At 45.9% G+C, this 13,846-nt stretch overlaps 1 long non-coding RNA gene across 1 annotated transcript in view; it reads right to left on the reverse strand.

The window, feature by feature from the left end:
* The window catches only part of LOC122765314, an 81,416-nt gene that overhangs the window by 6,011 nt on the left and 61,559 nt on the right, over nt 1–13,846 (reverse strand). The window contains exon 6 of the long non-coding RNA XR_006359957.1: nt 12,925–13,033. This is a non-coding gene — a long non-coding RNA (uncharacterized LOC122765314). The remainder of the gene's footprint in view (nt 1–12,924; nt 13,034–13,846) is intronic.

A 13,846-nucleotide genomic window follows, 5' to 3' on the forward strand; every position in this document is an offset into this window, starting at 1 on the left:
CGTGTGGTCACTTTGTGTCACTGAGTTAAGTCTAAATGAAATATTTCAAATACAGAATTAAAATAAGACATTGAATGTTATTTTCATCACTTAGTGACAGAAGCAGTGGATCAACAACTCCTGTGTGCTGTGATGTTAAAATCACTGATTTTCTCTATGGGCTTTGGTGTGGGAGAGTGAGCGGTTTACAAACTTCAGTTTCCTGCTGGAAAAGTCAGTCTCACAGTGAAATAAAGACATGAACATGTTTTTAATCTATCGTCGACTCCAGAAGGAACTCTTTAGAGGACAAATCTGACATTTTTTCCCAACATTAGGACGTTTGGAGGACGAGGTTAAAGCAAAGTTGACTTTTCCTGGAAAACAGGATGTAATTGTGGTCGCCGTGTGTTTTCTTAAAATCATCAATTCAACCCCTTAAATTATGATCAGCCTATTACTTGATAGTAATGTGAAGCAGAAGCACAGACAGTGGTGACTGTGTCACATTCCTCTGTGTTCACACACAGGTGACCCTCTGCACCAGAAAACCACTACAAAGCCCAGTGTTTGTCGCGGATGAAGCCGAGCCGGGCTCTGTGCTCCCCTGAAGTTATATGTTTGTCCGTTTGCTGAATCCCGTCATATGAGCAGATGTTCGCCTTCAGAGCGCGGCACGTAACCTATTTGCCGCGGTTTTTACAAGAACACAGCCGCAGCGACACAAGTTCAAATGGATACAGGAGGCAATGGTCTGGAAAGAGAACAACAAGCTCTCAAGTGTCCTGGAACTATAATGAAGCCTCACATGGTGCTGATTGCCAGGCTTTAATGTGGGCAAACAAGACATGAAAGAAAGCCATAAAGAGTCCAGTGAATAGATCATCTATCTCTGCTCCAGCAGGTTTACAAGTTTACTGCTCCCAAAACTGCCCCGCCGTTTATCAGGTGTCATCATCTCCAAGGCCTCCGCTCGCTCAGGTTTCTGCTGCTCCACGCTCTCCTGTCGTCGTCTTCTAGAAGCTTCCACGCGGTGGACCACAGAGGGTTAACCGGCGCTAACGCACACACGCTAATAGGCAGAGGGAGCGTGCTTTTCCCATGACCTCGCTACACCCGTTATTAGCTGTATTGTTCTGGAGAGCAGAATTATCATATAGGCTGCACAAACATCACAATTAGCACAATTTGACTGAAATAAATGGCACAGCAGGCGAAGCAACCCGCGGCTGAACTGTGAGTCTGCTGCTCACAAACAAACACGTGAGAAACAGGACTCTTTACAGTCTCTTTTTCACATCATTTAAGGCCGAGGGGAAAACAAAGTCTGGAAGCTGTAAACGCTGCATCATATGAGCGATATTACTCAATATTTTAATGACTGCATGAACATTTCACACTCACAAACAGACAGAAGACGGAGGTTTTTAACTCTAAAACTTAAAGTCTGGAAGCTCCAGGACTTTAAAACGCCATTTTTGCCGCTGTTTTTATCCAAACTGTCCGGCATGTTTCCAACAGACAGAGTTGTGAAAGATGCACTGATACTGAAACAAAGAACCTTTGAAATCATTTTTTCTCCACATGCCAGTTGTATAGCAGTGTGTCTGGACTTCTGCGCGGGAGGAATAAACAAGCAAATTAACTTTTTCCCCAACAAAAGTCCAGGATTGTTGTGTTTCCTCTTAAGACCTGAAACTCGAAACTCGTCAAGAAACTGTTTATGGAAGTTAGAAAAGTGGTGAACTGGTGACCACATGGAAGTACAAGTACATTACACACTGATTAACAACGTATTATCTGACTTTCACAGATTCGAACCCTGTCCTTCGCCCGCGACCTCCACAAACCCACGCGTCCTAACCACGGCAGCGGGAAAGCATCACATTCATAACTATGAGATGAACTTGCAGGCCGGGCCAGTTCATATTCATTTTAAGACCTTTACGTGCAGAAGACAAAGAGGCAGCGGTCGCGGCTGTTATCTGCTGATTTATTAGAGATTAGAGAAAGAAAGAGTTGGCAGCCATGACAGTGTGGGGCACAGGGAGGTGGAGGAGATGCACTTAAAAATCACTTCTTTCACCGTTACTGCGCCGCTGGACAAAGGGATGAAAAAGTCCTGGCAGCGAGCGCCGCTTTCACTCAACACGGCTCGTCATTGTGCCGGGAAAAGGCCAATTTCCATAAGCGATTGGGAGAACAATGTCATAAAGGGGCGCGCACGCAGAAGGACAATGAGGCCGGGACAAAAGACCTCGTCCACCATCGTCTCTGTGTGGACATTCCTCGTGTTACAGTGGAGAGACATTTGATCCAAACCCAGGAGGAAGAGAGGCGGGGGGACGCGAGGAACGCTAACGAGAGCGCGAGTTTGACGCTAGCGCTGTGCTCACAGGTGACGTCTGTGCGGTCGGACACCTGATGCTGGCCCACGTCGTGGCAGGGGTTGCTATGGCGACGTTGATGTGATCAGTGAGTGAACTCTGGCCGAAAAAAAACCCAAAAACCCAGCAACGAGGAGAACGGCCTCGTCCAAGTTATTTAAGTAACGGGGATAGAAGATGATCTGTGCTTTACATGTGGACACATAAACATACAATAGAAGAGATTTCATCGAGCCTATATTTTTCTTATTTAAGGCGAACAGAGCAGATCCTGATGATAGCGTTGTCATGAAAACATGTGCATAGTGTAGGTAAATGGTTAAAAGAACTGTCTGTGTGTGTATCTTTAGAAAGAAAAGGAAAACAAGAGGTTTTATAAAAGTATGTGGGCCTTTTCTAAACTATCTTAAACAGTTCCTCAGGCGTCGAGCACCTCGCTGTATGTGATCCGTACGGAGCAGTGACGTCAGACACCGTTTGTAAAGTGAGCGTATCCTTTTTGTCTCGTATTTGTCTTTTTATTTATGTGACTCGTTGAATAAAAAGCAGTAAAGACAGAAGAAATGTGAGCGCACACAGCGTCATGATGAAATGCTGCAGCGCCGCAAATGTCAAAAGACTGAAATGACTGAGCTGAACATGTTGTTGCCGCACACAGAGCGAGACGAGCACTGGTCTGCTCCGCCCCACAGGTTCCTCAGAGGTCAGAGAGGCGACGTGAGGACACAGAGCTGCTCCACTCTGCTCATGCTTTCAGGGGCTAAAGAGCAAGTGCATTTATTTAGGCTTCTAACACACACACACACACACACACACACACACTCTTTCATAACACATTCATTGGGCATATGCACATTATACACTGTACTACTTCCTCCCTCGCTCACACACACACTTAGTAAGAGCTTTGTGGGGAGTGGAGGATGTCATGACCCCCCTGCTGTGCTTCATGCTGCAGTTTAGTGATGCTGCGAGATGGGACATCGCATGAGAGCACAATAATGTGTGTGTTAGAGGTCTTTCTTTTAATGTACTCCTGCACACACACACACACACACACACACGTCAGTGGAGTGGCCCCCTGCTGTGTTTGTATCAGCGTCAGTGGTGAATCAGCTCACTCATGCAGCAGTAAAACCCCCAAAACCCTCACTCACTGACCCTGTGTGGACAATAAACTGCATCTAATTACAGGCGCATGCACTCACAGTTCAGCCTGTGTGCTGCTGCTGCTGCCTATGTACTGCTGCTGCTGCTGCTGCTGTCTGTGTGCTGCTGCTGCTGTCTGTGTGCTGCTGCCTATGTACTGCTGCTGCTGCTGCCTGTGCTGCTGCTGCTACTGGTGTGCTGCTGCTGCTGCCTGTGTGTGCTGCCTGTGCTGTGCTGCCCTGCTGCTGTCTGCGTGCTGCTGCTGCCCTGCTGCTGTGCTGCTGTCTGCTGCTGCTGCCTGTGCTGCTGCTGCTGTCTGTGCTGCTGCTGCCATCTGTGCTGCTGCTGCTGTGCTGCTGCTGCTGCTGCTGCTGCCTGTGCTGCTGCTGCTGTCTGTGTAGACAGGAAGTGTTTTCTCAGTGTCAGTCACTGAGCTCAACATGTCTGTGTTAGCGTCGGCATTACAGCCTATTCATTCTGGGTTAGCCACTGTGCTAACGAACAATGCTGCTGTGCAAGATTTACTGGACTGAACTGGACTAGACTACTGAGACCAGTATCCCCCTATAATCTGTTCTGTATTTTACTGTAATCTACTGTACTGGATTACACTGGACTGGACTGGACTGTAGTGAACTATATAAGACTGGACCAGACTACACTAAAATTGTCTGCACTAGACTAAACTCTATGAAAATGGACTGAACTGGACTCTACTGTACTTCACAATATTTTGCTGTAATCTATTATTTTGTTGTGTACTATATTCTACTGTATTATACTAGAATGGGCTCTAGTGTACTGGACTGGACTTTTCCTCTACAGTTCCTGGCTGTTTAAGGTCCTGGTCATAGCCTCAGGTGCAGGTTCAGTTCCTTTATGTTCCTTCCTGCCTCCAGAAGAAGTGGTGTAGGATGGTGAAGGCCTCGCCGGCTGACAGCCAGCTTTTATTAATGACAGCTCCCTCCGCCCTGCTTTGAATAGGTGGTCAGTGGCAGACAATGGCTGTTGTCGGGCGGTTGGAGGAGCAGCGCAGGCTCTTTGAAAAGGCCTCGTCCCACTGACAGGTGCTGCTGAAAAGATGAGCAGGGGTGTCGGTGCCTCGCTGCCCCCGCAGGTGTGGAGATGTCAGGGATGACGGAACACCTGCGACGTCTCTCCCTTCACGCTGGTGGTTTCGCGGTATCGCTTTTCATACGCGGCCGTGATAAGAGATACATGCGGACCGGGCTGTGACCGCGCTCCGCTGACAGCACTGCCACGCTCCACCTGTCCATTTCATAACAGCACAGCCACCGGCAGACATGTGCATGTGTGGAGGCCTGACGTGACCTCACGCACCGCTCTGCACCGCTCTGCAACACACACTCTGCAGTATACGGTATGAGTTTACACATGAGGGATTTAGTAACATCATTGAACCTGGAGATACAGGGATACTGATATTAGCCCAAAGACTCTCCTCAAAAAATCTACGTCAGTTTAAGTCTATGATACCTTAAGAACATGTTCACGTCTTTATCTCACTGTTAGACGCACTTTTATAACAGGAAACTAAAGTTTGTAAACCACTCCCTCTCCCACACCAAAGCCCATAGAGAAAACCAGTGATTTTAGCTCACGGTGGACACAGGAGCTGCTGGTCTACTGCTGCCTCGTGTGGTCACTTTGTGTCACTAAGTTAAGTCTAAATGAAACATTTCAAATGCCGAATTCAAAGAAATAAGACATTTAATGTTATTTTCATCACTTAGTGATAGAGGCCATGGAGCAACAACTCCTGTGTGCTGGGATGTTAAAATCACTGGTTTTCTCTATGGATTTTGGTGTGGGAGAGTGAGTGAGTGAACTAATCCTGAACTTAACTCTTTAGGGACATTTTGTCCTCTACAGTTAGAGATCATGCTATTTCCATACACTGTTTCTTGGGATTTCCACTGATATTGGATGAAACTCAACAGTGACAAACAACAGAGTTCAGGAAATGGAAAAAACAATTCTGTCCTGATATTTCCATGTTGCATGTTATTATAATATATTTATGAGACAATTGGTGAATTTAAATCAGCCTAATGAGACTTTATGTGACCCTGATGTGGAACATTTGCGAGCACGACTCCAGGCCAAGACGCTGTTGCTTCACTAAAATTAGAAACTGATTCCAGAACAATGAGAGCAGGAGCAGCTTGCACACTTGCTGTTTGGACTGTTTTGTGTTAGTGTGGAGTGAAGACTGAAGCGCAGCGGCAGCGTTCCAAGTGGCAGCGTGCAGCGTGGGTGGCGTTTCCCTGCGCTGATAATGAAATAATTGGCTGCAGGAGGGGGGAGGGGCTTATCAGTACACACATACAAACACAAAACATTGGGAGGACAATTAGTCTATTAATCCGACGATGACAAGCAAATAATCACATGGCTTTTGTTGGACTCAACCTCTTCAGTAAATATGTATGAAGTGACCTGGAAAAACGCACAATGGCAACTTTTGCCTCTTAAGTCGTTCAACGGGAACAATGGTGGCATTCACAGGCAGAGATGTCGTCATGGGGCTGAGTTATCATCAACAACCTGCCGTGTTTTGTCCCTCATCGCTGCTCATTAGGCACATATGTATATTCACACACACACACACACACACACACATATGCCGTTCAGATGGGTGCCAGACTGCGTGATAAGGAAGCCCACGAGCACAGATTCAGGCTGTTTATAGTTTTATGGTCTGTTGTTTAAAATAAAGCATTACATGGCTGAGAGTCAAAAGCATGTGGACACGCTCCCCTGTACGCACAGGTGCAGATTATTAGAGATGAAGTAGTGTCACAGTTTCAGCCTCAAACATGACTTTACAAGAGAGTCACAGAATAAAATCAACCTCCGTTTAAGTCTCCGATGTCTTAAGAACATGTTCACGTCTTTATCTCACTGTGAGACAGACTTTTCCAGCAGGAAACTGAAGTTTATAAACCACTCACTCTCCCACACCAAAGCCCATAGAGAAAATCAGTGATTTTAACATCACAGCACACACACACACACAAGTTCACATGTGTTACTTTCCTTGTGTAAAATGTGTAAAATCCTTTGTTCAGATTGACCTCAGTGACACAAAGTGACCACACGAGGCAGCAGTGGACCAGCAGCTCCTGTGTCCCTGTGTCTTACTCACATGTGACAAATGTGTCGTATGGTTGGAAGTTTGCAGCAGTTTCTCATTACAGCACTTGTGTGTTAAACTGCTGCCAAAAGCCCATTAGCAGAGATAATACATGACATGCAGTGCAACAAGCAGAATAATGGCAACAAACAAACTCCACAATGAGATGCGTGTTGGTCAGGGAGCAGCAGTGAATTGTGGGAAACTGGGCAAACAAAGTCAAATCACTGTGAGCTGAGGAGTTTTCAATTATCATAATTGGTGTGCGCGGTGGTGATCTGATGATGTTACGAGTGCACAGATAATGGATGTGATGTGTGATCGTGTAACTCTGCCGTCGGTTTCTTTCTTCTTATTTGAGGCGGCTTCCGTCACTAAACCATGAAACCACAGCGTTTGATCCGACCGCCGAGGTTCCCCCGAACGTACGGAGCGACGTTTGTCATCAGCGGCCGAGTCTTTGTTGCACACATGCACATGATTTCACGTGTGATCTAATTGCGTCGTCATCGGCGCACGAGTGGACTACAGAGGGGGACGGTCAGGAAGTGAGTCCGCGGCGGTGCGATGCCAGTGACCAGAAACACAACTCCTCGCTCTGGTATTGTTGTAACACATGTTGAAGGCCGGGAGGAAACGCAGGGGATTTGATGAACCATCTGTTCACCAAAGCCTGTGGGGAAGCACACTAAGATGATCTGAGGATATTGTTCTCCACAGGTGGGAATGACAGGAACTCCGCGGGGCCCCTCAGCTCCAAGCACAACTTAAGCAGCTCCATAATCTCATCTTCATTCATAACATTTCAGGTTAGAGGGAAGGCCAGGGAATAACAGATTATTGCTACAGTCACATGTTTGATTCAGACGCCACCGTGACCTCACTTCCTGTTAAAGCCGGAGCACAGATGAGGTGGTTGAAACACCTGTGAAGATCCAAACATCAAAGACTGAACCCAGCTGTCCACCGTGGATCACAAATATTTCAGATTAAAAGCAAGCGTGTGTGCGGTGAGTGTTTGTATAATTCATCTGGAAAATATGAAGCAGTCCTGACATTTTCACACAATCCAGCAGTAAACATGGAGGGAATTTTACACTCAATATAATCAACACTCTTATTTTCTGAACAATGTAACACTGAGGTATGACTGTGACTATGAACCTTAAATGAACCTTAAACTGACTTTCTAACTATTGTTTTATCAATTTAACCCCAAAGAAGGGCTGTAATCTCAGTTAGTCTCACCTCAGATCTATGAATTATGAAAATAGAACTGCTGATTTTTTTATTTTTTTTTTAGCTTGGTCTTATTTCTGGAAATAGATTTTTGGAGAAACGACATTCACATGAAAATGACACCATTTCAATCTCACAATCAAACCACACTCAAACCGTCTTAAATCAGTAATAATTCAGTTAGATTTTAAGTTTACATTAGTATGTCATTTATTACAATTCTGTCTATGTTTTCTGTTATATTTGCTATTTTTCCTGATTTTTGCCGTAATCTATCACTCATTCATTCATTGTTCCTGACAGTGGCGGCAGCAGCAGCAGCAGCAGCAGCAGCAGCAGCAGGATGATGGCAGTGCGTTGGTTGGAGATCTCCCTAAAAGTAGCGTCTTGTGCTCTGTTAGGAGTATTATGGATTAGTTACAGTCTGCAGGCTGCAATAATTACCACAACAAACAAGAGGCCCCTAAGCCGGGCACTTTTCTGCTGCGCATTCAGGCTTTTCCAACCTGTAATTAGGATTTTCTCCTCCTCCTCCTCCTCCTCTTGTCCTGCTAAAAGCACCTCCACCTCACTCCTCGTGCTCCTCCTGCTCTGAGGTGAGGAGTCGGGGTGAACAGATTGTTGCTTGTTGACTCGCCAAAGTGAACAGAATTGTGGCAAAGGATTGAAAATCTAAATCTGCATTAGAGGCTTTTGTTAGGACTGAGGACGCTCGCTTGGCACGAAGGGGTCTTTACCACACACACACACACACACACACACACACACACACACACACACTACATTAAAGCCTACACAAAGTCAAGGCAATGTCATTGTCTCCTCCTTCTTCTTTGAAGTTGCACTTTCACGTGTTCTCAAACAAATTGGTCTCATGTCGCGACTTTAATTCAACTTTTTTTAATATTATTTAACAGTCATTTCTTAATCTGTGGTTAACTACGCTGCTCTAAACTGGATTAAATTATGACTCTGGTCCCAAAATATGACTTCAATTTAATATTCTGACCTCAGGTTTGTGATTTTAACCTTTTAATCTGTGTGTCCTTCGAATGTATTTCAACCCCAAATCACAACTTTAATCTCAAAATTCTGGCTTTACATTGAATGGAGTACATAGCATAATTTAAAATACACTGCTAATTTAATCTTGTAATCTGAAACTAAAATGAATGAGAGTTATGAGGAAGGAAGCCGTGGTTTCATTTTCACGTTAATCTGTGAAGAGTTGGAGTTGAAGGAGCTCAGCTGCAGACGGCGTGGACGGCGCTCTAATCTCGTCTGCACGCGTTGTTTGTTTGTTTGTTTGTTTGTTGTCATGTGTGAAAGCATAAGGGCGGAGGACAGCACATCATAATCCCCGCTGCTGTTAATGCCGTGGCCCAGATTGACTGGACGCTCCGCCATCGCATACACATCAGTTTCCTAACCTGAGGTTCCCGTACTCTAAGCGGGTCACGGTGTGGTCTGTGGCGGGATGTCGAGAAGAGAAGCGTCACTGAGCAAACGCTGTTTCTGCAGAGACATGAAAACACAGAGGGTGCAGAGCTCGTTCTGTGGGAGACGGACAGCGAGGTGGAGTGCACGCCCTCAGGCGCCGTAACCGTAGACACGCGGCTGCAGGACGACGCCCCGGGGGGATTAGCACAGAGAGAGAGACGCTTCTGAGCAGATTAATATCTGCAACATTAAGACATTAAAATCTTATCAGGCAGGGAATTCATGGAGCAGCTAAATCCTGATGAGCATTAGCGCTGCTCCAGTCAGTCCGACAGTCAGTCACTCAGACAGTCAGACAGTCAGTCAGACAGACAGTCAGACAGACAGTCAGTCAGTCAGTCAGTCAGTCAGTCAGTCAGACAGTCAGTCAGTCCATCAGTCAGACAGTCAGTCAGTCAGACAGTCAGACAGACAGTCAGACAGTCAGTCAGTCAGTCAGTCAGACAGTCAGTCCATCAGTCAGACAGTCAGACAGTCAGTCAGACAGTCAGTCCATCAGTCAGACGGTCAGTCAGTCAGACAGTCAGTCAGTCACAGTCAGTCAGACAGTCAGTCAGTCAGACAGTCAGTCAGTCAGTCAGTCAGACAGTCAGAGTCAGACAGACAGTCAGAGTCAGACAGACAAAACCTAAACAATACAAAGGAAATGACTGATGACTCCCTAATAGATACAGAATGATGTTGTACTTATAACCTTGTTGAAGGAAGTTGTGTTTTTATATTTATATTCAAAATAACAAGAGAGCTCAACCTGAGACCAACAGTCCAGCGTTTTGAAGGATTGTTGAGGTTTTTATTGAGGAAGTTTGTATTTTATGCAGATAAAATTGCAATGTTATGAGGAAATAGGAGATATTTTCTTCACTCCCTCAGCAGTCAAATCCATGAATTATCTTCACAGTCATCATTTCCTCATTTCCTTTACACCAGGCTGTAAAAAGTTGATGACCACTCAAATAAATCGTCATGTCATTTTGTAAAGCACTCACTCTCCCACAGAACATCAGTGATTTTAACATCACACACACACACAGGAGTTGCCTCCATCATTAAGTTTAAACGTCTTATTTTGTAATCATTCAGATTGACCTCAGTGACACAAAGTGACCACACGAGGCAGCATGTGACGTTAAAATCACTGATGTTCTCCCTGGGCTTTGGTGTGGGAGAGTGAGTGCTTTACAAACTTCAGTTTCCTGTTGGTCTGTCTGACAGTGAGATAAAGACGTAGATATCATAACCTGAATTATTTTCACCTTTTCATGAACTTTGGAGGAGCAGGCGACTCGTGGTCACGCGTCACGGCCGTGGGGTCGTGGGTCGTGGTATGGTGGCAGTCACGTTTGTGCAGCTTTGAAGTGAGACGACTATGATAGTACTATGAAAATATCTCAGTGTACATCTCCAGCGCTGTCTTCCGCTCTGAGCGTAACCCACAGTTCAACTGTAGCCGGCTTTGTTCGCGCTGAAAACCCGACATGAAACACAATTGAAAACTTGGCAGCGCCGCGGCAGATACATCGTAACTCAATCTGCACTCGCTGCTTTAAACTCCCGTCTTAGGCGAGGTGGCTTTTGTAAACCGTCAGACAATGGGCAGCTCTGTTAAAGGCACAGAGGTTGATTTTCACCTTTTAAGTGCGGACACCGGATACCCGGCCTCTTCTCTGTGTTTAGTTTGAGGACAAACTTTCTTTCTTGAAGCCTTTTTGAACGCGAGCGCGGGGCGAAACACAACTCAGGGCCGGGGAGCGCGCTCGCTCCAACTCATCGCTCCAACACAACATCACAATATTTGCATGGCTGAAGAATTTCTCAGGCTGGATTAGAATGTTCTGTGTGTGTGTGTGTGTGTGTGTGTGTGTCGCTGCAGCCCTGTAATCTGAGCGGTGTAAATACATCCCGAGCCGTCTGCACGACGCTTCACATGTGGTCGAGACGCAGCGCGGCGTAAACCGCGACACCGCAAGATTAAAACAGCACTTTAGAAGCGGTGGAGCACTTCAAAAAAAACAACTCCTGTCATCTTTTGATTTAAGATAAGATGAGAAAAAAAGAGGGACTGAACCTTTAAGTCCAGAAAAGTCCAGAAGTGTGGTGGTTAAAACCAGCGTAAGTCAAATGTGATCATAATAAAGCAGCACAAACTGCTTTTAAAGCACTGATCTATGGGACTTTGCTCCGAGCGTGAACTCGGCGTCTCGTCGTCGACGGTAACGGATGTGTCCATAAACGTCGCAGCGTTTCACGTCTTCAAAGAGAACGCCGGGTGCTTTTTCTTCATCCTGCTCTTCGCTCTGTGTGAAAATCCTTTACAATAACACGCACACGCAGCTCGGCAGAGTCATGTTTATCTTCACAGATTAAAGTGAGGCTCTGTGATAGCTGAGAACATCAGGTGATCAGGTGACACATCGTCCCGCTCGTTACAAATGTCCACTTTACTCAAATGTATTAAGATGAATGTGTGAGGTCACATGACGTCTGTGAAAACAGGTGAACTCGCAGCCTGGAGCTGTTTTTGACGTCTCATGTTCACAACAATGACACAGGCGACCTGAAAACATGATGCGTCTGTGTTCACGCTGTCGCCAGACACTGACAAATATAAAGACTTTTATTTTGGTAACAAACGCCATGAGATCCAGTTTCTGGATATTTTAAAGAATAATAACGACCAGAGGACAGAGACAGAGACAGAGAGAGAGAGAGAGAGAGGGAGAGAGGGATGATGTTGCAGGAGACATGAACAAATGTCTCCTTTCTCATCTCCTAGTCTCCTTTCTTTCTTGTCTGTGCCCTCTGCTCTAGCCTCACCTCGTTTCCTGTCTGTCTCCTTGCCTCTCTATTGTCTCTACTCTCCTCATCTCCTCTCCTCCTCTCTCTTGTCTCATCTCCTTGTTTCCTATCTCTGCTTGCTCTTGTCTTCTCTCTCGTTTCTTCTTCCCGTGTCTCCTCGCCTCAACTTCTTCCATCCTTTTCTTTCTGTCCTCTACTTCCTCCCCTTCCCTCATCTTTTCTCTTTTCCTCTCTGCCCTTTTCCTTGACTTATCTCCATTTCCTATCTACCCCCTTCCTCATGTCCTATCTACTTGTCGTCTCTCCTCATTTCCTCTCCTTTGTTTGTCTACTCTTATTAATTCCTAATAAAAAACTTGTCTCCCCTCATCTATACTTATCTCCTCTCCTCATGGACTCGTCTTCTCTTCTCATTTCCTCACCACCTGTCTGATTGTCTCCTATCCTTTTCTCGTCTTTTCCTCACCTCCTATCATCTGTATCCTCTCCATATCCCTTGTCTACTTGTGAACGTCAGGAATGAAGCTGAGACAGTTTCAGTTTCAGTTTGAGAGAAGAACTGTGTGAAGGATCATGTGAAAGGACTGAAAGCTCGTCCACACTTGTGATCAGCTGTTGATGGATGATGAAACCACAGCCTCACCTTTTTAAATATGAAGCACTTCAGCTCCTGTTCTCCTGCTAAAAGCTCCTCATAAATAAATCCAAACTTACTGTATCTTCACTTCAGCCGAGGGTCAGCGGAGGTTGGTGAAACGAGGGCGTGGCCTCAGCTGACTCCTCCTCCTCCTGCACTCTGAGGGGACATTCTCTTCTTTCCCACCTGCCGACGGAAAAAAAACATCAGTGTCCGGGCTAGCGAGACTAGCAACATGGTGCTAATCAGCTTTATCTGTGCCACTAAAACCAATCAGCGGGGATCAGACAAGCCAGCTGTCTGCACTACAGCAACTACAGGAGCTACAGGAACTACAGGAGCTACAGGAGCTACAGGAACTACAGGAATTACAGGAACTACAGGAGCTACAGGAACTACAGGAGCTACAGAGCAGGAACAACAGGAATTACAGGAACTACAGGAGCTACAGGAACTACTGGAGCTACAGGAACTACAGGAACTACAGGAGCTGGAACTACAGGAGCTACTACATGAACTACAGGAGCTACAGGAAGGAACTACAGGAATTACAGGAACTACAGGAGCTGAAGCTACAGGAGCTACAGGAATTACAGGAACTGCAGGAGCTGCAGGAGCTACAGGAACTACAGGAACTACAGGAGCTACAGGAGCTACAGGAACTACAGGAACTACAGGAGCTGCAGGAGCTACAGGAGCTACTGGAGCTACAGGAGCTACAGGAGCTACAGGAACTACAGGAACCACAGGAACTACAGGAACTACAGGAACTACATGAACTACAGGAGCTACAGGAGCATTGATCCACATTACTCAGACTGAAGGACGCATGGTTGTGCTGCAGCGCCCCCTCTCTATGACTTTAATCATCCTGCGGCGCTGCTGTGAGTCATGCCAGGATTCAGTGTCCTCCTCTCTCTAATCTGCTCCTGGATTAAACGATTCATTAGCTGATTAGCGTAAATCAATTTAACGCTGCAAATGAAAACAAAAGGTTGG

The sequence above is a fragment of the Solea senegalensis genome, linkage group LG2 (assembly GCF_019176455.1).
Source record: "Solea senegalensis isolate Sse05_10M linkage group LG2, IFAPA_SoseM_1, whole genome shotgun sequence".
Lineage (NCBI taxonomy): Eukaryota > Metazoa > Chordata > Actinopteri > Pleuronectiformes > Soleidae > Solea > Solea senegalensis.